Source organism: Oryctolagus cuniculus, chromosome 12 (assembly GCF_051225735.1).
Source record: "Oryctolagus cuniculus isolate XC-2025 breed Fujian yellow rabbit chromosome 12, ASM5122573v1, whole genome shotgun sequence".
In the NCBI taxonomy this organism is placed as follows: domain Eukaryota; kingdom Metazoa; phylum Chordata; class Mammalia; order Lagomorpha; family Leporidae; genus Oryctolagus; species Oryctolagus cuniculus.
Window position 1 is genome coordinate 4,875,821 of NC_142878.1, and position 27,944 is coordinate 4,903,764.

General features: G+C 42.0%; 1 long non-coding RNA gene across 1 annotated transcript; it reads left to right on the top strand.

Moving 5' to 3' along the window:
- The first annotated feature begins 979 nt into the window (after positions 1 to 979).
- On the top strand, positions 980 to 24,735 carry LOC103352195 (uncharacterized). Its single transcript, XR_519703.5, has 3 exons — positions 980 to 1,236; positions 1,514 to 1,602; positions 23,174 to 24,735. It is a non-coding gene; the product is annotated as an uncharacterized LOC103352195 (long non-coding RNA).
- The last annotated feature ends 3,209 nt before the right edge of the window (positions 24,736 to 27,944 follow it).

Below are 27,944 nucleotides of genomic sequence, written 5' to 3' on the forward strand. Positions count from 1 at the left end.
AAATGCATGCAATGCGACAGGCCTGTATACATACAAGAGCAGAGGCGTGGATCACCCGGGTGTTCTCCTACGTTCTGGGTGGAATGATCAGTAACTAACAGCTCTGGGTCTGCCAGATGGAGAAGCAGCCGCAACACAGAGGACGCGGTTAAAGTGCGTGCACCCTGGAGCAGGAGGCGAAGCTCAGACCCTGCAGGCCTTCTCTGGGGGTCGGGGTGGTCGGGGTGGGGGGTCCCGGAACGAGAGCCCCTTGGGTCTGGGCTTTCTTCAGCAAAGGATCTCACGTTTGCACCTAAAACCTCAGGGATCTCTAAAGAAAGTTGCAGGGTCAGGACCTTGCACTGAACGGACTACAGGGGAAAAAAAATAATCACCATGCAACTTCCAACCACCATCCCCGGGCATCAGTTCGGTGATTATCTTGTGAACAGCCACACTGCACACTGCACGGTGCCCCCGGCGCGTGTCAACATTACATGCACCGGTATGGAGAACACAGCTCATCTAATTCCGGGCGGCGCCCTTGAACGCCCCTTGGCCTCGAATATCCGGGGGCCAGAGTTTCTCCCGGGCTCAGCGACGCGATCCATCTAACCCGGTCCCCGCCAACCCCTCTCCAAGCCCGGCCCGCGGCGCCGCGGAGCTGCCTCCGCACGGTGCCGCGGCGCTGGAGCGCACGGCGCGCGCCCCGCCGGACCGGGCACTTTCACTGGGCGGCCGCAGCGCGCACACAATGGGCCAGGAAGCGCTTATCACGGCGCGCAGCCTTCCCCGAGCGCGGCGGGCGGCGGCCCGCGCTTCCTGCTCGACACCCCCCCCCCGGCCCCCGGCGCGGCGCAGCGGCGGAAGAGCGCGGTGGGGGAGCCACGGCGGCGACACGCGCGGCCGGCGGCGGGGAAACAAAGGCGGGATGTGTGCGCCGGCAGCCCGGATGCGGGGCGCCGGCGGGGCCGGGCGGCGCGGTTCCGCCGCTGCGCCCATTGTCTCCGGGCGCAGCGGCGCGGCTGGCGCGCACCGAGGGGCTGCGCGATCGCCTCTCCCGCAGGGCCGCCTCCTGGCGCGACGCCGGCCTGGGGGTTCAGCGCGGAGCGAGGGTCTTTGAGGGGCACGCGTGTTTTGTTGCAGTGCCGTTGGCGAGCAGGGCGCGTCCCCCAGGCCTGGCCTGGCGCGGCACGTGTCTTTCGCTTCCCTTAATAACCCTGCGAGGCCGCACCTAGTTTTATCTGCGTTTTCCAGGTGAGGAAAGGGAGACGCACAGGAAGCGCGCGCGGCCGCGCCCCTCGGAGGTGCGGCCCGCGAGGGGCGAGGGCCTGCGAGTCTTGAGGCCCGCTGAAATGACGCCGCTGGACTTTGGAGTTGCGGTGGCTTTGAGTTTCATTCCCGTTAGTCATGGGTGTCTCCAGCCTGAGCTCGCCCTGAGTCCGTGGTGCAGTAAACATGGTGGGGTCCGCACAGCTTCATTCAGCGGGCAGAGCAGGGGACTGCGTTAAGCAGACGGTTTTGTACTTTTTAGGGCCGGGGGTCTCTCTGGATTTTTGATGAAACGTTCTGGAATGGTCCTGTTTGTGGAAAGCACATGTCATGTCTGCAGCACGTGTCCAGGTGAGAAACAAAGCCAACTAAAACCGGTTAGTTTGAAATCTTTTGATTAACCACTTGGGATAATTCAGCTAGAGTTTCGGATTTCTGATTTTTATAATTATATATATTTGAAAACCCGAGCTACAGAGATGGAGAGACAGAGCTTCCATCACTTGTTCACTCCCCATATGGCCTCAGCAGAGCTAGACGCATCTTCAGGGTCTCCCATGGGGGTGAGGAGCTGAAGTATTTGGGCCATCCTCTGCTTTCCCAGGCACATTAGCAGGAAGCTGGATGTTAAGTGCAGCAGCTGGGACTTGAACAGGTGTGCATATGGGCTGTGATGTGTGTCTCTGAGCTGGTGACTCACGCAGGTCCCAGTTTTCTGATTTGACCAAACTGGGTACTTGTGGCTAAACCTCAGCTTTAATGGGCCTTACGGGCCATTCTCAGACAACATCCACCCAGGGTCCTGCAGTGTTCACCCCAGCCTGTACTCACAGATCAAGTTGCCACAGTTAACTTGTTTTGAGGTCTCACTAGGGTACAAGTCCTTTTTGGGGACTTACGATACCCTAGTGAGTAAGTGACCCCCTAACATACCTGCTGACCAGAAGTGTGCTATCACTAACAAACTTAATGTGGTGAGTACTAGATGACAAGACTACACAAAAGCTCATGGGAAATGGAAAGATAAAGGCATAAACTTCATCTCTCAATGCAAGCTCCTTTAAAAAAAAAAAAAAGATTTATTTGAAAGAGTTACAGAGAGAGGTAGAGACAGAGAAAGAGGTCTTCCATCCGCTCGTTCACTCCCCAGATGGCCACAACTGCTGGAGCTGTTCGGATCTGAGACCAGGAGTTTCTTCCAGGTCTCCCAAGCGGGTGCAGGGGCCCAAGCACTTGGGCCATCTTCTGCTGCTTTCACAGGCCACAGCAGAGAGCTGGATTGGAAGAGGAGCAGCCCGGACTAGAACTGGCGCCCATGCAAGCTGCCTTAAGTTAAAGACATTTCTGTAAACAACTATACCAGCTATTAAATCTATCCCTAAATAATCAAGGCAGTCATTTTAAAATTATTAGCTGAAGGAAACATGAATTCTTTTAAGATTTCTTTAAAATTAGGAAACAAAGATAAAATGCATCAAATCAGACTGTCAGGTGGGTGCCTAATTTCCCACCAAAATTCCTTTCTTTTGATTTATTTAATTGAAGAGTGATGGTGAGTTACTTCCATGTGTAGATTCACTCCCCAAGTGACCACAATGTTCAGACTTGGGCCAGGCTGAAGCCAGGAGTCAGGAATTCCATCCTGGTCTTCCACAGGGGTAGACTTGGGCCATGGCTGCCTTCCCAGTCACCTTAGCAGGAAGCCAGAGCTGAAATACAGCAGCTGAGACTGGCATCCACACTCTAATATGAGATACTGGCATCGCAAATGTGGCTTCACCCACTGTACCACAGCGCTGGGCCCTCCCATCAAAACCCGGGTTCTAGTCCCAATCGGGGCGCCGGATTCTGTCCCAGTTGCCCCTCTTCCAGGCAAGCTCTCTGCTGTGGCCCAGGAGTGCAGTGGAGGATGGCCCAAGTGCTTGGGCCCTGCACCCCATGGGAGACCAGGAGAAGCACCTGGCTCCTGCCATCGGATCAGCGTGGAGGGTGAACCAATGGCAAAGGAAGACCTTTGCACACTGCGCTGACCTGAAGGCGGGAGCCAGGTGCTTATCCTGGTCTCCAATGGGGTGCAGGGCCAAGTACTTGAGCCATCCTCCGCTGCACTCCCAGTCCACAGTGGGCCACAGCAGAGAGCTGGCCTGGAAGAGGGGCAACCGGGACAGAATCCGGCGCCCAAACTGGGACTAGAACCCGGTGTGCTGGCGCTGCTAGGCGGAGGATTAGCCTGTTGAGCCGCGGCACCGGCCCTGCCCTGAACACTTTCAATCATCCTACCTCCTATTGTAAACCACGTAATTCCTATCATACAAACTAATCATTGTGCTATTTATGTATTTCTGCCATTAAACCATATCTACCTTGCTGTATGGACTCACAAACTTCATGGAAATTAGGGTTTGTTGTTTTTGTTATTGTTTAATAAAAGAGTATCTGCCACAATATTAGAATTTAATAAATATGTGCTGAAGAAATGATTTTTACTACTTTACAAGAGATAAATGTCTTGAGGCATTTGAATGTCTCCAGGATTCTGACCCCAGGATGAAAGTATTGAGCTCCCATCTGTGTTCTTTCTCCACATTATACAAATATATTAATATATTCATTCCCTATAAGGTGTCTTTGATGCTCTGTAGCTAACAGATTGCTGACTGGTTAGCTCTTCTATCAGTTCAGGTAAGAGGTGGTGGCTCATTAGAGAAACGATGGTGGCAGTGGTGGAAAGGGGGCAGATTGAAGGAATAGGAGTTCAGGAGGCTAAGTAGACAGAACCTGAGGAGTGCAGGTGCCAAGGATGGTCCTTAAATTCTTATCTTATGTAGTTGAATGGAATTCGGAGTAATTCCTGAGAGACGGACGATGGAAAGAAGTTAGGCTTAGAGGAGATGGCTATCATGTTGAGTTTGAGATGCCTTTGAGTCACCAAGATATAATCAAACACAGCATAGGGGTGGGTGATGGAAGGAGTCTTTTCATCCCAAATCCTGCAATCATCTTCTGAGAGTAGAAGACTATCCAGCTGCCCTGCCCTCAATGCCTAACCTCTTCATCCCCTGGGGCATTCTTTTCTACTTTACACCTCTTCCACCTTCTGCTCTATCTTGGACTGATCCATCTTCTGTTTTATGGTTTATATGTAACCAAAACCCTCTCTATGTTTGTCGGGAGTGCCACTTGTCACGGAACTCAACAAGCCTAAGGCGACATGTGATATGTTGGAGCACAGGGAAGAATCGTGATCATCTTTTCAATGTGATTTACTGTGCAACATCACTCAATACATATTCAGTGCACACATCTAAAGGTCAATACCTTAATACATCATTAGTCCACAGGTCATAACACACATCTAGGAGTAAGACAATCTAAAAAACATCCTGTAATAGTAATAAGTATAAAGTATAAAAAGCATAATCAATCTAAACACTCATGGCTAAAAGCATAATATGAATGCTGTGTTCTCAAGGTTCGTATCATGGTCACGAAAGTTGAAGTCCAAAGTCCAAAGTCCAAAGTCCAAAGTCCAAAGTCTCCGTTACCGCTCAGAGAGATGGATCTCAGAACAGTAACTCATGCACAGTAGTCATGAATGGCTGGCACTCTGGGCAGTAGGTTCACAGTTCTAAGACAGATGGTGACAGTAAAGCATTGAAGAAGTCACCAATGCTGTCCACCGGAGGTCCTATGTCGAATGCTGAGACATAGAAGTTTGGTCCAGCTTCAGTGTCAGCTCTGGCCACAGCTAAGGTGCCCAGGAGAGGTCGGGTCTAGTACAGTAGTGAGCAGAGTTTCGGCAAGGTGGGGCAGATCCACTGGGTCATCACTTGCAGTGAGCCATGGTTCCCTAAGAGGATGGAGAGCAGTTGTGAGGCTGGCTTTTTATCCCCTCTCTGGGGTAGGTGGGTGGTGAATGTGCTGTAGGGTGTCACTAATCACTAATCACAGGCCAATCCTTTTTGGGTGTCACCAAGTAAATGTTAGTTTTTAGGTGTGGCCAGTGGTGGATTAGAAGTCTTCTAAGTGTTACCAATCGTGATGCAGTACTGTGGGTGAAGTAATGTAGTGACCAACTGGCTGTGATCTATCCTAGAGAAAGTTCCATGCACTGGCACACTGGTGTATTCTGCAACTGTAAGATGAAAAGCTCTGTTAGGTTCGGTTGGTCCGTAGTGCTGAATAAGTCTATCATTTCCTTATTTCCTTGTTTTTTTTTTTTTTTTTTTTTTTTTTTTTTTTTTTTTTCTGTCTGATTGATCTGGGCATTGCTGAAAGTGGGGTATTGAAGTCCCCCATTATTATTGTATTGGAGTCTCTGTCTCCCTTCAGGTCCATTAACATTTCTTTCTATATAGCCAGGTGCCCTGTAATTAAGTGCATATATGTTTATTATAGTCACATCTTCCTGTTGAATTGATCCCTTAAACATTGCATAGTGCCCTTGTTTGTCTCTCTTAAGTTTTTGTATCAAAGTCTATTTCATCTGATATTAGGATGGCTGTACCAGCTCTTTTTGGGTTTCTGTTAGCATGGAATTTTTTCTATACTTTCATTTTCAGTCTGCTGTTATCTTTGTTGGTGAGATGTGTTTATTGTAGGCAGAAAATAGGTGAGTTTCATTTTTTAGTACACTCCACCTGTCTGTATCTTTTAACTGGAGAGCTGAGGTCACTTACATTCAAGGTGACTGTTGATAAGTAATGACTTGGCACAGCAAAAAAAAAAAAAATGATTAACAAAGTAAAGAGACAACTGACAGAATGGTAAAAATAATTGCAAACTGAAAAGTAATAATCACAGCACATAAGGAGCTCAAGAAATCCAATAACAATAGGGTCGATCTAGTTAAGTAACTAACAAAGGATGTGTAGAGTTATTCTTCAAAAGAAGAAATGTAAATATAAATGGCCAACAGCTACACAAAAAATGCTCAGGCATACAGGTCATCCAAGAAATACAAATGGAAACTGCAGTGAGGCATCATGTCACTCCAGTTAGAATGGCTATGGTCCAAATGTTAAACTATAAGAGCTGGCAAGCATGTGGAGAAAAGGGAAACACCATACAGGATTGGTTGGAGTGTAGATTAGTACAACCATTATGGGAAACTTTATTTAACTTTTTTCTCAAAAAACTAAAAAATGAACCTTCCATATGGCCCAGTTATGCCACTTCCAGAATATGCATGAAGAAAATGAAGTCAGTATACAAAGATGTCTGCACTCCCATGTTAATGGTAGCTGGAGTTAACAATAGCAAAGACATGGAATTAAGCTAGGTATTCACCAGCTGATGACTGAATAAAAAATGTGGAATATGTACACTATAGAATATTATTCAGCCCTAAAAAATATTGAAATCCTGACATTTGAACCAAAATAGATGGAAGTGAATATCACTGTGTGCAATGACATAAGCCAGACCAAGTAAGACATTCCATGTCCTTTTTCTCACCTTTGGAAGTTAATAAATAAAGCATCAAAATGTGTGATGCCAAATTGTTTCCTAAATAGATAATTATAAATGTTATCTTCACTGAATTACAGCCTCTATATAATGATACCCTCTTCTGCTCACTTTATGATCCTTAATATGAATCCCCTGTTGTATTACATCAATATCCACTCTTTCAAGAAACATGGTATGTGTGTGTATGGATATAATGTTTAAAAATTAATATGACAAAATATTAAAAAATGTATAACTAAAATAAATAATGAAACATGAAAACAAGCAATACTAACTACTAAAACTAATTGAAATACACTATCAGTAATCACTAAGACTAATTAATCTATCAAATTTAAAAATTAAAAATGAGACAACAAAAAATGAAAACTGTAAAGAAAATCAATTCTATTAACTATAACAATAATATAATCAGTAAGCCTAACATTCTATCTAAATAAAAGGGAAAAAGTAAGAAAAAGCAAAAAAAAAAAAAAAAAAAAAGAAAAATAAATGAAAACAAAATAGAAATTGGAGAACAAAAAAATGAAAAAGAAAACAGAGGAAAATAAATAAAAGTGAAAAATAGAAAAAAGTAAATGGAGTATATAAGGAAAATAAAATACAAAAGGGAAAAAGGAATAGAGGGATTAAAAAAGAAAAATAAATAAAATAGAAAAAAAAAAACAAAATAACCATATTAGAAAAAAAGCAAAAATAAAAACGGACTCCTGCCCCACTCAACAACAACAGCAACAAAACAAAGAGAAAACAGGTAGCTTGATGGAAATCTTACAGGTCACCACAAAGACCTTCCTGGGCAGGGCAGACAGAAACCGAGGCCCAGCAGGGACTTATCCCGACAGTGGAATGACTTAACAATGGCTCCTTATGATGTCAGAGCCTGAGATAGTCCCCAGTTGTTTTCTCAAGAACTTTCCACTTGACTTAGCCATAAGGGCCCCAAAAGCTTTTTGCTTAGGTTTGCAACAGACTGATATTCATTTTCTGAGAAATTAAAACCTGTAGGATGTTTCAATGGACTTTGCGTTTCTACTTTAAAGATCCACAAATATTTTAGATTTTGAAAACATCCTAATGTTTACACTCAAAATACTTATTCTTTTTCTTTAATCTCCAAATGTTTAATTTCAAAAATGATATTGCAACTTCACTGATATCATGACACTACAACAAAATCTGCTGCTGCCCAAAACATCATCAAGTGCCTTATCTGTGGAGTTGAGAGAGAGATTTCTTTAATTGTCACTTCCCAGTTTCCTTCTTTGTGAAGTCAAATAATATTCCAGTGTATGCATAACCTGTATGTTTTTATCTGTTTGTCTATGGACATTTAGGTTGTTTATGTATTTCTGGCTATTGTGAGTAATGCTGCAACATGAGTGTCTTTTTGTCCATGTGAACTCATCACTTTTCAAGCTTTGTTATTCTATTGGCTTTTCTCTGAAATGGACTCAGTTTCCATGTTGGGGAAGAGTAACCAAGGGTCCAGAAGACTAATTTTACAAGCCAATTATATTTCAGTGCTGAACTTTCTGATATGCTTGTTTTACTATGTCAGACTTATGATAGCAAGAGTATTTCTAGTTCATCTGCAAAGCATCCTATCAAAAACACTATGAGAGCCCCATTGACTTGTTGTATGACATAAAATACATGCAGATTCTACATTGCATGCATTATGTGAGTGAGAACAAAAATTCATTTTCTTGGAATTCTTCAGAAACAAGAGAGGCCACAAACTTCTTTTCACAACTTGGAGTGCATTGAGAACAACCAGAAAGTTGATGTGAATGTTGAACTAAGTGTTCAGCGGAGCCAAGTGTACAGTTTACAATGACAAAGTATTTCAGGAATTTGTGTCCTTTGCCAATGAGATAAAAATATGTCTCAATAACTTTATACCTGAGTGCAAAGAAGTGTCTCCATATGACTCTCTTACCTGTGTTATCGTAACTTCAACTGTACATCTCATAGGTGGAGATTGTGCAAATCATTGTTGGAAAAATATTATAGATCAAATCTATGCTAGAAATCAATAAACCCATAATTAAATGGCAGCAAGATTATTAATTGTGTTGTGCCACCACAGCTCATTATAATGATATAGAATAACAATGATCATTTTCAGTGTGTACTGTGTTATTTGTGTCATATGTGACATATACCGAAGTCTCATCTTTGTGTGCCTTAAACTGGACAACTAAAAGAGCTCATTTAGCAAAAAATTACTATTCAACTTAATAGCTTATAAACTCTTCAAGGTAACACTAAATTTAGTACATAATTGTTCATTTCTATTTACTCCTGTATGCCTTTCTTGGTTTTGACTGATAGTAAAATAATAGGGATATTTTATCTGACTTCATGACAGCTCACTTGACTTTCTTCTTGGTAAGAAACCTTTCTACCTTTAAGATGATCAAAACCAGTGACTGTTCAGAGGATAAGCTTTTTTTTTGTGAAACAGCACATCGAAAATAGCCATAGATAAGGCAACGATGTATTGGAAGTTCAAGTATTTCCTGACGAGGTGAAGCAAGGTTTATTTGCAAGCTCTTTGGGCTCATTTACTTTCATTGCTGTTCCATCTGCTTCGCTTGGTTTGCCATCTTTAGTGCAGTGGAATGAATGGCAGTCCATCTAATTCAACCTCCAGTGAGCAGTTCGTTTAACCAGGTCAATGGCTGGTTATGTCAGAAGATTTTTGGGTGTATGTGTGTGTTTTGTTTTATTCTGTGTGTGTTCCCCTGCTCTGAAGGAGAACTAGGCAACTAATAATAAGAAAATTTTTAGAGAAAATATGTTTGTTGTAAATCCCTAGTCAAACCCCGTTGGCTCAGTAAGCATTTTTCGGATTTGTGCATCTCAAACTATGACAATGTTATCCTAAAACCTCAGCATCTAGGTAATCACCTGTCATTAAATAACAAAAAGTCATGATTAATTAGCAATGGCAGTTAATACTGAGAAATGAAATTGGGGAGGACATCCTTTAATGAGCTTGTGAACTACCATATTGTTTTAATTTTTAACTAACTACACTGATTACATTTGAGTTATAAAATAGAAACATTGTAAAACCATAAAGTTTTATAATGTTTCTGGGTAATTATACACTGAGCCAATGAAGGAGATGATAGAATTGAGTGGAATGACGTAAATACAGCTTTAGTTGTTCTCCATCATTTTGAACCACTGTGAGCAACCCTGAACTATTCATTTCCTTTCTTTTATGTATTTGCCTTTTTTGTTTTTTTTACTCCTTTTTTAAACTGAGATGAAATTTATCTCACATAAAATTAATAGCAGAGTACATTCACAAGGTTGAACCACTACTATATATCCCAAGTTCCCAAACATTTCCACGATCTCAACAGGACATTTTGTAACCAATACACAGTTTTTTGCCATGTCCCATCCTCCCCAACCTTTAGAAACTACCAGTATTTTTCCTGTATCTGTAGATTTACCTACTACAGATATTTTACAAACAGAGTCTATGTGTCTGGCTTCTTTCACTTAGAACAATGTTAATGAGCTTCATGCATATTGTGATATGTATGGATATTTCATTCAATTTAATGATTGAATGATATTCTATGTATGAATATGCTGCATTTATTTATAATTCATTTGTTGATGGATATTTGTATTGTTAGGAATAGGACTTCTATTATTATTTAGGGGTAAGTGTTTGTATGTCTGCTTTTAATTCTTTTTTAAACATATATCTGGTAATAGAGTTGCTGGGTAGGAACCATCAAGCTATTTTTCATACCATGGTAGTCTTTCTTGAGACCTCATTTTCTCCCCCATTTTTCATTTTCTCTTGATTATTCTGCTCTGCCAAGAGGAGGAAGCAGTGATGTCATAGACAGAACACTTGCCTTTGGGTTAGGTTTGGCTTTTTTATGAACTTGGGAAAATCATTTAGTTCTCTGAGTCACAGCTTCCTTAACCTACTCTATAGGGCACAGATAATGTGTATTTCACACAGTATTAGAAATATTAAATGCAATAAAGTATATCGAAGTGCTTGAGAGTTGCAGGCATTTCATACATATCCAGGTATGAACTGAACGATTCATAAGAGCATTTTCCCATTCTCAAATACCCTCTCTTTACCCCACTCAGCATTATAAGTTCACATCCATTAAAACACAGTCGTACAATTACAGCCATAGTCAGATTCAGAGAAGAAAGGAAGAAGAAAAATCAACTTGGTAGCTATGCTTCACTCAACTTCCGCTTCCAAAGAACTACACGTCGGTCTCTTACAGGAGAATGCTCACTTTGAAATTCTACACATTCTGAACAATAAATATTTGTTACCCAGTAATTCTGTTCTAGAAACTCTTCTTATCCAAAATCATCATCATTCTGCTCAGAATTCTCAAAGTGCTCCTTCTCCCTTGGAAGGCAATCCAGACTCATGGCCTGGGAAGACCTCCACGCCTTAGATTGGACATCCCTCCCAGAGCTCATCCTTTGCCTCTCACCTCTCCGCTGGTTACAATGGTCTCTCTGTTCTCCTTTGTTCCACACCATATGCTTTCCTATGCAATATTGGCATTTCTTCTTTTTGTAATTCTTTATCTTCAGACATCAATATAATTCCTTTGTTGTCAATAGCCAATGTGTACCTTAACAGAGAAATTTTCTCTGAGCACTTTATGTAAGAAAATTGCCCTACATATTGCTAGTTTCTAGTTCTTTTTTTATCAACTTTATTTTTGTCTTTGTCATCTTTTGTAGTATCATATGTCCATTTATTTATTTTCTTATTGTGGGAGAGTACTTCAGGAAATTCTTGAAAAATGTAATTAAAATGTAAGTTGATTTTGGTGCAAATAAAAAAAAAAACTCCATGGTTAGTTTTCTCATAATATGTACTTTCCATGAACTTTCTGAAGAATGTTCAAATGTCTTTCCCTACTAGAATACAAGTCACTTAGGGGGAGATTTCTGTTTTCCTCTTAACTTTCTTTGTTCAGCACATAAAATAGTGGCTCGTGCATAGGTAGGTGTCAAATAAATATTTGTACAAAATAACCATTAGTATAACTAATAACACTGCAGAGCAGTAAATTACTCTCAGAAATTTTACACTCACTATGCAAAATAAATTGCTTATCGGAGCAAAATTAAAACTTTTGTCAAATGCCCCCCTTATCTCCTGATGAAATATGAAAGATTTAAATGTAGAATATGTGTTTATGTAGGTTATAAACTCCCACAAGGCTGAGAGTCTGTCCTTTTACATTTGTTATAGGAAATAGCCCATTATGAGTGCTGAATTAATATGGATCATGATTGATTTAAAATGCATGGTGTTTTGCGCTGGTATTCAGCCAACATCTATATTCAATTAAATAATCATTACAGTTGCCTGCATTTGTGCGTTACACTAATGGCAAGAGCTATACTTGCAAGGACTGGGTTTTACTCTGAGATGATATAGGTGTCATTCCCAGTCTGGGCGAGAGGCAGAGATTTGAAATTCTGTCCTCATAAATTAGTATGTGCACAGAGAAGAATCAACTCCTGTGAGTGCCTAATTTTAAAACCTCCTCATTCATGTAAAAAGAAAACAAAGGAATCCCTCGCTTCCACTGAGTCTGGGGGAGTAGCTGGAGAACAGGTTTGCATTGCGTTTCACTGTAAAATGTGTCATTTTTTCCTTGTAGTTGGATCTGCAGGCAACATCTCGTTGTGTAGCGAATTCACCTGCTCTGCCAGGTGTCTTCACCCACCATATGTATAAATATTTGCCTAAATTCTTCCTTTTTTATCAGTCTGTTTTTGTGTATGTTAGAAGAATCAGAGCCAGTCTGCTGGAGAAGAACAGATTTTCCAGCTTTCGTTTGGCGGTTGGTGGCTCTGGTCTCTGAATAGTCCCTCTCCTACTTGTGGGTATGAGGCAGATTTTTCCGTGCTAAAAGTAGCCTTGGCACACTAAAACGTAAAAGGAAAAGGTAACCTGCTATCTTTCCAAGAGTCTCGAGTTGCATGTACGTGTGAACATCTTTCCACGTGCCTGCTTCTCTGGGAATCGTTTCACACTCACATTTTTTATGTCATGACAAGGTTATTGGTTTGAAGTCAGACAGAGTTGGGTTTGAATTTCACTGGTCTGACTCCATAGTTTTGTGATCTTGAGCAAATTGCTTGATCTCTCCAGACCTCAGCTTGTTCATCCGTGAAATGCGTGAAGCCGGAGTGCAGAGGTGCTGCGCACGTCTTCCAGCAGATCCCTGCTCACGGGTCCCGTTCTCCAAGAAACCTTCCCTGACCACCGTGCCCTGTGTGTGTGCCCAGCTCACAATGGAAGGATCAGTTTATAACTACTCCCCCTTTTTAGGGTGAAGCCCACCAAGGGGGTGCTGGGATTTTAGAGCCTGCTTAGTCATGGGCTTTGCTGAATGAAAGTAAATTTCTCCATTGTAAAAAACAAAAGTGCAACAAGCAATAAAAAGAAGCACTGAGGGGCTGGTGCCGTGGCTCACTTGGTTAATTCTCCGCCTGCGGCATCAGCATCCCATATGGGCGCCTGTTCTAGTCCCGGTTGCTCCTCTTCCAGTCCAGCTCTCTGCTGTGGCCTGGGAATGCAGTGGAGGATGGCCCAAGTGCTTGGGCCCTGCACCCGCATGGGAGACCAGGAGAAGCGCCTGGCTCCTGGCTTCGGATCAACGCGATGTGCTTGCCGCAGCAGCCATTGGAGGGTGAACCAATGGCAAAAGGAAGACCTTTCTCTCTGTCTGTCTCTCTCACTGTCTATAACTCTACCTGTCAAATAAATATAAAAAATTAAAAAAAAAGCACTGATAGTAGGCTTAACATAAGCCAGAAAATTGACTTTCTTCGACCAGTATTCAAATCTAACCATGCAATAATCCCTTATTCTGTATCTATTATTTGTGAGGAGGGAACAAATCTTACCTACTAGGTTAGTAATTATGTTTTGTCATTTCATATAGTTTTTATGTGTTTTGTCTAGAAGCAGTTTAGTATAGTAAAAAACTTAGGAATTTAATTTTTTCTTCTGCTAATTAGCTGAATGAAATTAGGAACTTTTGTGAGTCATGTCCCTAGAAAGCAATCTTGTCTTGTTTCATTTTTAATCATTATTATTATCTGAGAAAGAGGCAGAGTTGTTTTGCTTATCTTTTTGTTTCCCACAATTCTTGACTTCCGTGCTGATTTGGGCCTAAGAATTTGGAAAAAAAAAATACAAGGAGGGTGTGCTTAGTCCTCAGTCTCTTGATCTACTCAGTCGAAACATGATAGATCATAATTTTTGGACATATTTGCTGTCAAATACTATTTATGAAGTCATTATTTCAGTTCTATTAAACTATAACTTACTAGCAGTGAATTACGTCTAAGTGGAATGAAAATTCCTGTAGAGATAGATACGATGGTTTTTAAAACAGCATATTACGTGTTTTCATATAGACTTTATTTTTATTTTTTTTATTTATTTATTTATTTATTTATTTTTTGATAGGCAGAGTGGACAGTGAGAGAGAGAGACAGAGAGAGAAAGGTCTTCCCTTGCCGTTGGTTCACCCTCCAATGGCCGCCGCTGCAGCCGGCGCACCGCGCTGATCCGATGGCAGGAGCCAGGAGCCAGGTGCTTATCCTGGTCTCCCACGGGGTGCAGGGCCCAAGCACCTGGGCCATCCTCCACTGCACTCCCTGGCCATAGCAGAGAGCTGGCCTGGAAGAGGGGCAACCGGGACAGAATCCGGCGCCCCGACCGGGACTAGAACCCGGTGTGCCGGCGCCGCAAGGTGGAGGATTAGCCTTTCATATAGACTTTAAAGTCAGTTAACATTTCTGAGTTACACTGTTCTCATCTGTGGAACGGAAAATTATGTCTAACTTTCAGGCTTATAGGTGGGATTATATTAACTAGTACATCTCATACTTGTAGCCCAAAGTGCCCGATCATTTTCCACCTTATCGTTTATTAAAGGAACGGAGGAAGCTAATAGAAGTTATTTTATATTGGAATTATAGCTTAATACTTGGGTTTCCTATAGACCTTAGGCTATTGATTCCTTATAAAATTAAACATCATTTTGCGTATTTAACTCTGGAAACAGAATACAACTTTACTTAGGGCATGCTTAAGTCATAGAAGCTTAATAGAGAATGTGAATAACCACCTGGTAGGCAGAACAGATAACGCGTTAGAACTCGTTTTGCACTGCCTGATAGATAGCCGGGAGAGATTTTCTTTTAAAGCAACTGACTTGAACATCCGATCTGTATGTAGGCTTCCTTTTTCTTCCCTTTTATAGTGTAAGTCAGCTTGATGTGTAGAATTACTGGGTAGATGTATATGGGAGATTGGAAGAACTCAAGTGTGTGTGTGTGTGTGTGTGTGTTTATTTATTTGAAAAAGTTACAGAGAGGGAGAGGCAGGACAAGGAGATGTCCCATCCTCTGGTTCACTCCTCAGATAGCCACAATGGCCAGGATGGGTGCAGGGGCCCAAGCACTTGGCCATCATCTGCTGCTTTCCCAGACGCATTAGCCTGGAGCGGGAACGGAAGTGGAACAGGTGCCGGTGTTGCCAATGGTGGCTTAGCTCACTGTGCCACAGTGCCAGCTCCTCAAATGTGGTTTTTACTGTAGATGGTTTTCACCCTAGGTACACATTTCAGAGTTTAATGCTTTTGTAAGGTTTCACATAATATCCATATACTTATGGCAAATATTTCCAACTAGAATAGCACATGAATAGGTGTTCAGCACTTTTTAAAGCCTTGTACAGTCTTCCATTTGCATCAGTCTTCTGTGAAGTGATGCTCTTTTGACTTTCCATTTGCCCAACTTTGCCATTTCATTTTCTGTTTTTTAAACTGATGCACTATAATTGTACATATTTATCCCAAACTTTTCAATCTGTCTTTTCAGTTCCTGCAAAAGCTTTCCTTTCCCTTCTCCTTGTGTCTAATTCCCTACATCTTATTAATATTCACAATTTCTCAGACTTGCAGAATCTTGTCTTGTTTTTGTAGCTACCCACACATTCAAGGGCTCATCCCATGGTGTCTGTCATAAGCTGCAGCCCTCTCCTGCTCAGCTGGATAGAACTCCACAAACTGTCAGCCTTTCTAGAACTCTGCGTATCCCCGTCTCTGGGTTCCCTGCTGACCCCATTAATTCTACTGGAATATCTTGGAGGCATGGCAGCCCACTATGTGGCTACACCCGCACTCACCCCCACCCTTGACAAGTAAGTGAAAGGGACACATCCTGGAGAATGTGAGTCTCTCAGTGCGCTCCTCTTTTTAGGAGGTCTACTTCTAGGAGATGTAAGGGGAATGGACTGCAGATTTTGCAAAAGAGTAAGCATCAGATAGCTTCAGTAGTTCAGCTTGCTCTGTAACAGTAACATGAGTGACTTAGGCAGCCAAATTCTGAGGAGAAACACACTCAATTCCGATTCTTCCCCATCCATCTGTTCAAGCTGGCTGCAACACAGCTAACCACATGCAGTTTTAAATTTGTGTGCATTAGGACATACAGCTTTATGGCTAGGAGTAGGGAAGCCACTAATGAAAAAAAAAAATGATTCAACCTCTCCGACAGCCTCTTTGATATAGTCACCTGAGCCCCTGGGGTGAGACAGTCAATTCCTGAGGGATCCGTGGGAGATCAAGCTACAGGTTAGAAACCAAACAATACCCACCCACTTGTATTTTCCAAAAGTCTCAAGCAGGGAATGTACAGGCTGTTACCTTTATGATGACTTGCTAGGATCCAGCAGGGACAGTCCTTTAGTTTCTGTCTATTTTCAAATCTAGATGTCTTCCTCTGCCAGGTTTAAAAAGGAGAAAAAATAAATTAATCCTCTGGAGCTGAAACAGAAACATTTGGTCTTCTGTAATCCTCAGTTCTTAACCTAATGTGGCAGCTCATAGGGAAGCTGTCAGAGCTGCAATCCTAATTGCTCCACGTTGCCTCCCATGTGTGCTCACGTAACGGTCAGGAGTGAATGTGCCTTGACAACTCATCTTCTCGTTCCATGGTACTAAGCATCCTCACTGTGCGTGGGGTTTTATCTCTATGACTCCGGGGAAAGCTGCATGTGGGTGCCTTAGTAGCTGTTTCCAGCGTGGAAACTGGTGTATCCTCAGGATATCCCTAATGGGGATAGAGGCAAACATGAAACTATGGCATTAAAGTGTCATATAAAACACGTGGTGTCGGGTTGATGCTGTGGTGTAGGGCTGCTGCCTGTAGTGCCAACTTCCCATATGGGCACTAGTTCAAGTCCTGGCTGCTCCATTTCCAATATAGCTCTTTACTTTTGGCCTGGGAGGGCAGTGGAGGATGGTCCAAGTCCTTGGGCCCCTACACATGCATCAGGGTCCTGGAGGAGGCTCCTGGCTCCTGGATTCAGATTGGCGCAGCTCCAGCCATTGTGGACATCTGGGGTGTGAACCAGCAGTTGGAGGGCCTCTCTCTCTCTCTCTCTCTCTCTCTCTCTCTCTCTCTGCCTCTGCCTCACTTTAGTGCTGCCTTTCAAATAAATAAGAAAATCTTTAAAAAAAAATGTGGTTGCATATTGGCATCTGAATATTGCTTCTTCACGGCCACATTCACTGTGAAGAACAAACAAAAAATGAAAGGGCTGCACCATGTACCTGTGTCAAAAAATTAGTAATCTGAGGGTGAAGTGTTTAGCCTAGTAGTGAAGATGTTTCTGCCCCACACTGAAGTACCAGGATTTGAAATCCAGTTCCAGCTCCTCACACCAGCTTCCTGCTAGTGGACACCTAAGAAGGCAGTGGTGATGCCTCAAATAATTAGATCCCTGCCACCCACGTGGGAGACCTGGTCCTGGACAGTGTTCTTAGCTCCCCAGCTTGCAGCTATGGCCATTTGGGCAGGGAATTACAGATAGGGCTGCTTTCTCTCTCAAGTAATTTAAATAAGTAATAATTGTATAAAAAAGAGAAAAACAAGCAAGGAATGTTCTAATTAACAATTACTCAAGTGCTTATCAAGCATAAGTTTTTATTCTCATCTTGAAAAATTCCTGTGGTATTTGTGTGCATGTTTAGTTATATGTATGCACATACATACTTGTGCACATTCATCCACACACTATAGGGAAATGTTATTAAATCAAATAGGCAGATGAAAATTTGTTGATAAATGCATGTGGAACTGGAAACAGTACCACATGTAACTGATCTGTAATAAAAACTCGAGCCAGTTGTAACTGGTGGAGGGATTTTACTAAATTGACATGGTCAATTGCATTATAGGAGAACATGTTCCTGATCACTGCAAATTGGTGAAGAATTTGAAATTTGTTACAAAAGCATTGAGACTTTGTGATCATTAAAACATGGAAATATTGTGATCTTTTGAGGTCAAGGATCTTTCCTTTTCTATTTAATTATATCTTATTGACAATAATGAAGTTAGTATGCCTTCTGTATAACTCTAGTGTTTAGAATCTGATATATAGAGCTAGCTTCCCCCATCATTATTGTTGCACTTTTTTCCCCCCTACCGTTGTTTCTCAACTCCATTCTAACCTTAGGCAAATATTCACTTTCAGACTTTGCCAATCTTTTTTTCTATAACTGTTCCAATAACAGAGGTGACCACATTTGTTCCTCAGAGATTAGAAGAGTGGGAAGGCCGGCGCTGCGGCTCACTAGGCTAATCCTCCGCCTTGAGGCGCCAGCACACCGGGTTCTAGTCCCAGTCGGGGCACCAGATTCTGTCCCGGTTGCCCCTCTTCCAGGCCAGCTCTCTGCTGTGCCCAGGGAGTGCAGTGGAGGATGGCCCGAGTACTTGGGCCCTGCACCCCATGAGACACCAGGATAAGTACCTGGCTCCTGCCATCGGATCAGCGCAGTACGCTGGCCGCAGCACGCCGGCCGCGGTGGCCATTGGAGGGTGAACCAACGGCAAAGGAAGACCTTTCTCCCTGTCTCTCTCTCTCACTGTCCACTCTGCCTGTCAAAAAATAAAAAAAAAAAAAGAAAGTGGGAAAGGAGGTGTGGGCAGATACTGCACCTTACCAAAGAACCATAAAGTTCCATGAAAGTATTATGCATCATTTTAATACATTCTTGTGATTTTTAAAAAGATTTTTTTTGATTTATTTATTTGAAAGAGTGACAGAGAGAGAAAGGGAGAGATCTTTCATCCTCTGATTCACTCCTCAAATGGCCACAATGGCTAGAGCTGGGCCAGGAGCTTCTTCCGGGTCTCCCACGTGGGTGCAGGGGCCTGGCACTTGGATCATCTTCTGTTGCTTTCTCAGGCACATTAGCAGAGATGGATCAGAAGTGTAGCAGCTGGGACTTGAACAGGTGCCAGTATGGGATGCCAGATCACATGTGGAGGCTTAACCTACTATGCCACAACACTGGCCCCTACTCTTGTGATTTTAACATTCACTTTACTACATATGTGTAGACTTTTCATCAATCAATATTCCTCATTCCAATGAAGGAAAGTTGAGAATTGCTCATTTTTTGTGACTTTTAAAGTTTTTATGTGAATAATTTCCATTTATCAATTTTAAGATATTGAACAGCTTATTCTTGTGGGAATGACTCATTGTAAAACAACATGGTGATAACCGCTGATCTGCTTTGCTCATCAACCCAACAAGGGACTCAGTTTCCATTTTGCCATATACCTGGTTTCTGTGTTATTATTAGGAAAGAGTAGTCTCCCTCTATTTCTGGTTCAGATTCAATGGAACCTAGACCTAGGGGGTACGCATTGTTTTTGCACCAGTCCCTAAACGTCCAATACCCTATGCCAGGCAAGGAACTGCCCTTGTAGTTTTGTTTCCATTTAATGAAAAGCCTCTTGATGAATCACCATGAGATTTAGTGTAGCTGGAATCCTTCCTGATCCCATCAGAGGTAGTACAGTTGCTTCCTGCATCCTTGGGAGACTGTTTCCAGGAAATCCCATGGATACCAAAATCTACAGATGCTCAAATGCTTATAAAAATATCCTGGCATAGGCTTACACGTAACCTACAACAGCCTCCTGTATACTATAAATAACTATCTACTTGAAAGACACAGTGACAGAGAGACAAAAAGAGAGATCTTCCATCTGTTGGTGCACTCCCCAAATGGCCACAGCCACCAGACCAAAGCCAAGAGCCAGGAAATCACTCTAGTTTTCCTCTGTTGGTTGCACGTACCTAAGCACTTGGACCATCTTCTGCTGCCTTTTCATGTGCATTAGCTGGAAGCTGGATTGTAAGTGGGGCACCTGGGACTCAAACAGGAGCTCCATTATGGGACGCCAAGTGATGCAAGTGACACCTTAACTCCTTGTGCCGCAATGCTGGCCACATCTCTTGTATACTTTAAATAATCTCTGGATGGCTTACAATGTCCAATACAGTGTAAGTCATATGTAAATAGTTATTGTACTGTATTACTTTGGGAATAATGATAAGAAGAAAAAGTGCACATGCTCAGTAGAGACTGCTTTTTTTTTTTTCTTTCTGAGTAGTGTTGATCTTCCTGAATCCACATATGCAGAATCTGCAGAGATGGAGGTTGACTGCAGATGTAGCCCAAGTGCTGTAGCAGTGGGGCTGGTCCACACTGTGCGCATCATGGGGCCATTCAACTAAAATGCATTCATTGGTAAATTCTCCTTTAATACAAATATAGTTGCTTCACAGTTGGCTTCTATGGGATGTTCAGTTCACTCAAAATTCTGGAGTAAACATGATATACCTTCTTGTGAACACTGTCTATTTATCCTGGGGTTAATTGTGTTTATTTTATTTTTTAAGATTTATTTGTTTATTTGAAAGATCTACACAGAGAGAGAAGGAGAGGCAGAGAGAGGTCTTCCATTCGCTGGTTAACTCCCTAGATGGCCGCAAAGAGCCAGGAGCTTCCTCTGGGTCTTCCACATGGGTGCAAGGGCCCAAGAACTTGGGCCATCTTCCACTGCTTTCCCAGGCCATAGCAGAGAGCTGGATTGGAAGTGGGGCAGATGGGACTTGAACCGGTGCCCATATGGGATGCCAGCACTGCAGGTAGTGGCTTTTTCTGATAAGCCACAGCGCTAGCCCCAGTCATCATTTTTATTCTGTATCCGAGATGGAGGTTAACTTGCCTTCCTCATTCAGGGTAAGCACTGATTTCAGCATTTTCCACATCACCAGGCTTTCCGGGGAGTGTGGTTTGAGGGGTCTTGCAGGGGTCTGTCCTGCACTCCTGGGGCAGTAGAGTGGCCAGACTTGGGAACTGGGTTATTGCACTGCTGTTATCTACCTCATGACTTGGGACAAATTATTTAACCTCTTTTAGCCTCAGGTTCCCTGTCCTTAAAGTGCAAGTATAGTTGCAGTCTCATGGGTGTTGTGATGAACAATAAATGAAGTATCACATATGAAATCATGTTTGTTTGGAACACTCCTGGGTGTAGGTAAATGCTGCAGGCAAGCAACTGCCATTATCACATGGGTCTCCCTTTCTCTTCCCCTCTCTCTTCTGCTGTCTTGCTTCAGAATCACAGGAATTTTCCTCTGTGCTTTCTGGTATCAGAGTTTTTTTTTTTTGTTTGTTTGTTTGTTTGTTTGTTTTTTCTTTTTTTCCAACCGTGTGTATCTTAGCATCTCACCAGACACTCAGGGATTCAGAGACACTTATTAAATAACTCAATAACTACACTGGAAAATAAAGTGGATTTTTCTACCTTGCTCTTCCAGAATTTTCATATGAGCATGGGCATATTGCTTCTCCATCCTGTCTAAGCTCATTTCTCTCTTCTTCCTCCTTTGCTCACTGTTTTTTTTTTCTTTTTGCTCCATCTCCTGTTTCTGGTAGTTTTTCCTCCTATTCCCATGCACTTGCTTTTTCTTCTTCCCCGGTGAAGATGCCTGTGCTGCCTGCCCTTCTTTTCACACTGTTCTGTTCCCAGTCTCCTCTCTGAATACATCGTGCACATCCAAGCCCCTTCACACCACACAGCATCATTCCTACCCGAAATTTCATTTCCCACCTGTCCTAGTGACTATGACTGAATCCTTTAAAATCTAAGTTCAATAACGCATACTTAGTCATAAGTAATCATTTTCAGTTCTGCCACTCGGTGTCATTCATATATACCAAGCAGCATTTATTATTTGAATTTGAATTTATAATTAGCACTTAATGGCAAACACTAGGTTTCTGTCTAGCTCCACAATACCAACTGCAGTGAACACAGAGAAACATGTTTATTGAATGAATGAATATGAGGCTAAGAACGGGAGACTTTTAGTCAATTTCTCATAGTAGGACCTAGGAAGAGGTAGATACAAAACAATTAGAAATACAGGCGTAGGTTCAATCTGAATGCTGCCTAATTCTGCTGATTGCCTGGTGCCTGGACAAAGCAACTCTGTAAGCTACACCGATGTTTGTCTTCTCTCCCATAGCTTCCAGCAAACCCACACTTCAACCAAAGCAAACTATTCTCATGTCCTGAAGGTATCAGAGAATTTTTATGATGCTGAGAAGTTATAATCTGGCACTCTGGAACCCAGTGGATGTCAAGGAGTTTGTCTTTTAGCTCTGTATTCCTACAGTCTACCACTATGTGCATTCTTGCTGGGTTCGAAGAAGCCCTTTTGGTTGGGGAGATGAATAGGTCCACACTCCTAGCTGCTCAACAATTACTCATTCGGCAACAATCAGGCCTAAAAGCAAGAGCAAGAGGGTTTGGGTGTGCATGCTGAAGGGTTTTGCAGTTTAAACTGACTGCTAGCATCTTCCTGGTGGGAGGAGACACTGAGGAGTAGTTTGGTGTTACTAATAGGTATGTGACATAAGAGTAGTTATATGGGTAGCCTAGCATCCTTCATTTTCCTTTCAGGGAGGAAATAAAGCTAAAAAAAAACTTAGTATTCATACCAATTTTATCTTTTTATATTCTAGGTTGCTTTGACATTACTAACATTATTGTCTATCAGTACTATTATTATTCTGTGTAAAATTATAGCTAAGTTAACTAGACCTTATACATACCAAAAAATATAGGCAACTTGGGATAAGACTAAGGTTGATTTCCAAAAGACTTCATGAATTTGCTGTTATATATAGACATTACGTTTGTCTAAGATGTGCACTGAGTGTGGGACATCATATATCTCCTCTGAAAAAGATCTTAAATGCTATGACATTAGCCACTTGCTTATAATTAAAGTATGTTGCCATTTCACCAAGCTTTCATTTACAGGAGAAAGTGCAAATTCCATTCCCCTTGAACTTTAGCTACTTCCAACTTTTTTCTTTGTTCTTTTCTTTAAAGCTTTGCAACAAATGCATCCCCATATGCTTATATTAGTTAATCTAGTATTAAACATATTGGCTGTGCAAAATGTTGGCACCCATTAATAAATGTTTTCATTTTTTCATTCTCTCTCTTTTTTTAACTTTAGATTCTTCCTTTGACTACACAAGCAACAGCTGTCTAGCTGCCTGCACAGGACTGGATCTAATGCCTCTACAGAAATCTAGGTCAAAACACTTGGAATGCATGAATATCAAACAGAGTTTTCAAAACAGCAAATGAATACATCTTTAACTGGTGACATTTTCCTGGAACATATGGCTGCAAGCTCAGGGGACTGGATGCTTTTTTGATGAATACGTTCCGTCAAAAACTAAGGGATGGCAGGAGGCTTTTGCCACCTTCTGTTTTGCTTTATGAAATGATAATGCAAACTCGTAGATAGATCCAATGATCACAAGGCTTTTACCTTCAGACCTATTCTAAAGACATTTCCCTTTTGGACGATTCACTTTGTCTTTAGTTGGGTTTGAGTTCATACATAGTCGTCAAAGGTGATAGCCAGTCGGAGGAGTTTCCTTTTCTTGGGCACAATTTGATTGGGAGAAGTGTTCAAAAACTTGAACTGCAAAGCAAATCTCACCAAAGAGTCAGTATTAAGGGGCAAGATAATCATTTCCCAATGAGCAGCACAGGGAAAAACCTTGGGAAATTGGAGACTGGCTCCTTAAGCTTCAATCTGCCAACAGTAAACCAAGTGGGACCTTGGACTTGGTCTGTCAACTCTGTGACTTCACCATTATTCTCTCATGTCAAATTAAGGTAGAAGACTATTGCTTTTATGTTCTCTCTATTTCTAAACTTCCAGGTATGAGTAAGTGTGTAGCTGTTTACTTGTTAATCACTCAGTGTGTTTGTAATGATGCTGCAAAGATGTCTTTGAACTCTTTCTTGGTTGACTGAGTGTTTGTTTCTTAAAAAGAAACTAGATTCTGGGCCAGCACTGCAGCCTAGTGAGTAAAGCTGCCTCCTGCAGTGCCGGCATCCCATATGGGTACTTGTTTGAATTCTGGCTGCTCCGCTTCGATCCAGCTCTCTGCTGTGGCCTGGGAAAGCAGTAGAAGATGGCCCAAATCTTTGGGCCCCTGCACCCTGCGTGAGAGACCTGGAAGAAGCTCCTGGCTCCTGGCTTCTGGCTTCGGGTCGACACAACTCTGGATGTTATGACCATTTGGGGAGTGAACCTGCAGATCGAAGACTTCTCTCTGCCTCTGCCTCTCTGTTACTCTGCCTTTCAAATAAATCAATAAATCTTTAAAAGAGAGAGAGAGAGAGAGAGAGAGAGAGAGAGAGAGAGAGAGACAAGAGGGGCCGGCGCCATGGTGCAGTGGGTTGATCCTCCATCTGTGGCGCCAGCATCCTATATGGGTGCTGGTTCTAGTCCCAGCTGCCCCTCTTCTGATCCAGCTCTCTGCTATGGCCTGGGAAAGCAGTGGAAGATGGCCCAAGTGCTTGGGCCCCTGCACTTGCATGGGAGACCAGGAAGAAGCACCTGGCTCCTGGCTCTGGATCAGCGCAGCTCCAGCCATTGCAGCAATTAGGGAGTGAACCAGCGAATGGAAGATATCTCTCTCTCTCTCTCTCTGCCTCTCCTTCTCTCTCTGTGTAACTCTTGACTTTCATGTAAAAATAAATAAATCTTTAAAAAAACAAGATTTATTCTTTCTTTAACACCATGGGGCTGGTCTGGTTATGCTGGGCGAGGAAGGAATGATGATCCATTGATCTCTCTCTTTTCTCCCCTCCTAGGAAAGCATCTGAAACCCAACTGGAAAGTCTGGGTCACCACCAAGCCCAGTGTGAAATCCATTGGCTTAGTAACAGTGGTGATGACAAAGGAAATGTCAGGGACTGTGTTTCTTTCCTTTTGCATTTAGCTAGAGTATGTGAAAGAAACTTAGTGCATTTCAGCTGCAGGTTAAACTTTAAGCCTCATGTTAGCTTCTAGTTTGGCTTTTGTTTAAAAAAAAAAAAAACAGTTGAACTCACAATCATTATCAGAATCTATAACTGGGTCATTTTATTCAGAAAATGAACTTGCTCTCCCTCACACTGAGTCGGTATACCCAACCAGATTCTCAAAATCACATTAAGAAAATACTGAGGCTAAAGGGGCGTTCTCATCACAGATACCTTGTGGCCCGGTTTCCAGAAAGAAGGAGTTAGTGCCACAACATGGTGTGTGACGTAGTTCACAGCAACACTCTCTATGTTTTATAAAGAATTAGAAGACAGGATCTGAGAACTCCAACCACAATGAAGTTACAGGAAGATGGAAATGCTAGTCATGCTGATTTAATCAGCACACTGTATGTCCATATAATGAGATATCACACCATGCCCCATGAATATGTATAATTATTTCATGTTAAAAAATAGAAAGAAAAAAACTACCACTGTTACCAGGTTCTTGAGTAGCTTGTCAATGTGATTTATGCATAAACAGTTGTATGTACACATATGTTTGTATGTGTGTGTTTGCCTTTTTAGTGAAATGAAAGGACATGGAACACAGATAAAAGCACTTAGCTTTTTAACTTAGTAGCATTCCTAGATATTATATCTTAACAAGTGTATATAATAAGTATGTTTCTTTTTTTAAAGACTTCATAGATCTTACTGCGGATTCTTAAAACTTTTTTTAAGAATTATTTTATTTATTTGAAAGACATAATTACAGAAAGAGGTAGAGCCAGAGAGAGAGAGGTCTTCCATATTCCTGGTTCATTCCCCAAATGAGTGCAACAGCCAGAGCTGAGCTGATCTGAAGCCAAGAGCCAGGAGGTTCTTCCAGTTCTCCCACGAAGGTGCAGGGTCCCAAGGGCTTGGGCCATCTTCTACTGCTTTTCCAGGCAATAGCAGAGAGCTGGATCGGAAGTGGTGCAGCTGGGACTAGAACTGGCACTCACAAGGGATGCCGGCATTGCAGGCTGGGGTTTTAACCCACTGCACCACAGCACTGGCCCCTGCATAGAACTTTTAAAATCAATCCATTTTAAAAATCATTGACTTGAATTTTTGTGCTTTTTTCTGTTTACTAATGAAGTATCAATGAATGCCCATGTATGTATGTATGTGTTTATGAATACATGTGAAAACATCTAAAGGAAAGTCTTATAAAAATAAAATTGCTGGGTTAAAAGGTATGTACACATTCAATTTAGATAGATTGAGACACCTAACATTTAACCATAGTTGATATTTGCATTTTTAAGGAAAACATGACTGCAGTGAAACGTGTTTCATAATTTACAAACTACATATGTATAGATACAGATAGATAGATAGATATATAAGCTCTCTTCATATCCATTGTCCATAAAATGAAGTAAGATAATAACTTAATAGCCTTCTGGGAAAATGAATAAAATTGTACTCCTACTTATTTTCAACACAAAAATAAAATTCATTTGGGCCAATGATTTTGTGCTAAAAATGAAACCATTGAAGTACTATTGGAAAACCTGACAGGTTGTTTTCTTATAACTAATCCAGAACTAAGGAGGGTTTTTCTGAGCATCCTATAAACCTTACAAGAAATGATTCTAAAGATGCATACATTCATAAAAGAAGTACACTAGGAAAAAGGAAGACTGTCACAGTTAGATGAATGGCAGTCACATTTGACAGATGCCAATGCTTTAAATGGTTCATAGAAACCATCCTAGCTCAATCTGCCAAAACTAAGAGACTGTTGTTCTCATCCTGCAAGAAATTATGGAGAATAAACTACAAAACCATAAAGGGCCTGGAACATACATAACCCTAAATGAGACCCATTCTAGAAAGCTAAGACCCCTTCACAGATGGTAGTGGACCCCACAGTTGCCCTCATCCCTGAGGGAGCTCCAGGCAGAAAGGACAGCCTGTAGCCAGGGCACGGAGGACCCCAGCTGACCAAGAATGGTCTTGGCCTGGCCGACTTCAGTTCCGCAGGACCTCAGACATATCTCAAGTCTGGACCAGGCTGCAACTCTTCCCTCCAGTCTTCCCTGACTGCAGGACTGCTCAGTGATATTGTCACCTCTGGAGAGCTGAGGGTGGCTTCTGCTGCTCAGAAGGAAAGAGAGAAACCACCCGGGACAAGCCAACCTTCAAAGAGGACACGCATAGAAACACCTGTCCTTGATGACTAACGTATTTGCTGTGGTTTGGATATGGCTTGCGTGTCTCCCAAGTCTTCACGTGTTGGAATTTAACTCAAATGGTGATTAAGAGTGTAGAATTGTAGTCCTTTAAAAAATAGCAATAATTATGCATATTTATGGGCCTCAGTGTGATACTTCAGTACATGCCCACAATGTCTATTGAACAAAGCAGGTAATCAGCCTACCTCCTTCTCTGACATTACTTTATGATTGGAGGCTTCAGCTTCTTCCTTCTCTTTAACAGTATCTACGAGGTTATTGTGAACTAGTGTCCCCACTATGCTTGTAGCACTAGGAACTTACTCCTTCACAACGACGGTGTTAGGGTCTTTTGGGAAGTTATTTGGATTAGATAAAGTTTTTAGGGTGGAAGCCCCAGGATTGCATCCAGATGGCTTTATAAAAGAGAGAAACTAGAAATATACATATAGACACACACACACAATCCCTGTGGCTTATCATGTGATGATGTGTACTGACTCAGGACTCTGGCAGCAAGGTCATTACCAGATACGAGCCTGTGAATGTCCAGAACCATGTATTATTAAATGTAATTATAGTTCATATTATTTCACTTGTTCTCACTGCATTTTCTATGTGTCACTACAGCCTCAGTGTTTTTACCCAGTGACTTGTCCAGGAACACATGTACAGTTTCTGAATAAATAGGAACTACAAAAATTATTCTTTCTTTTTAAAAAATTTTATTTA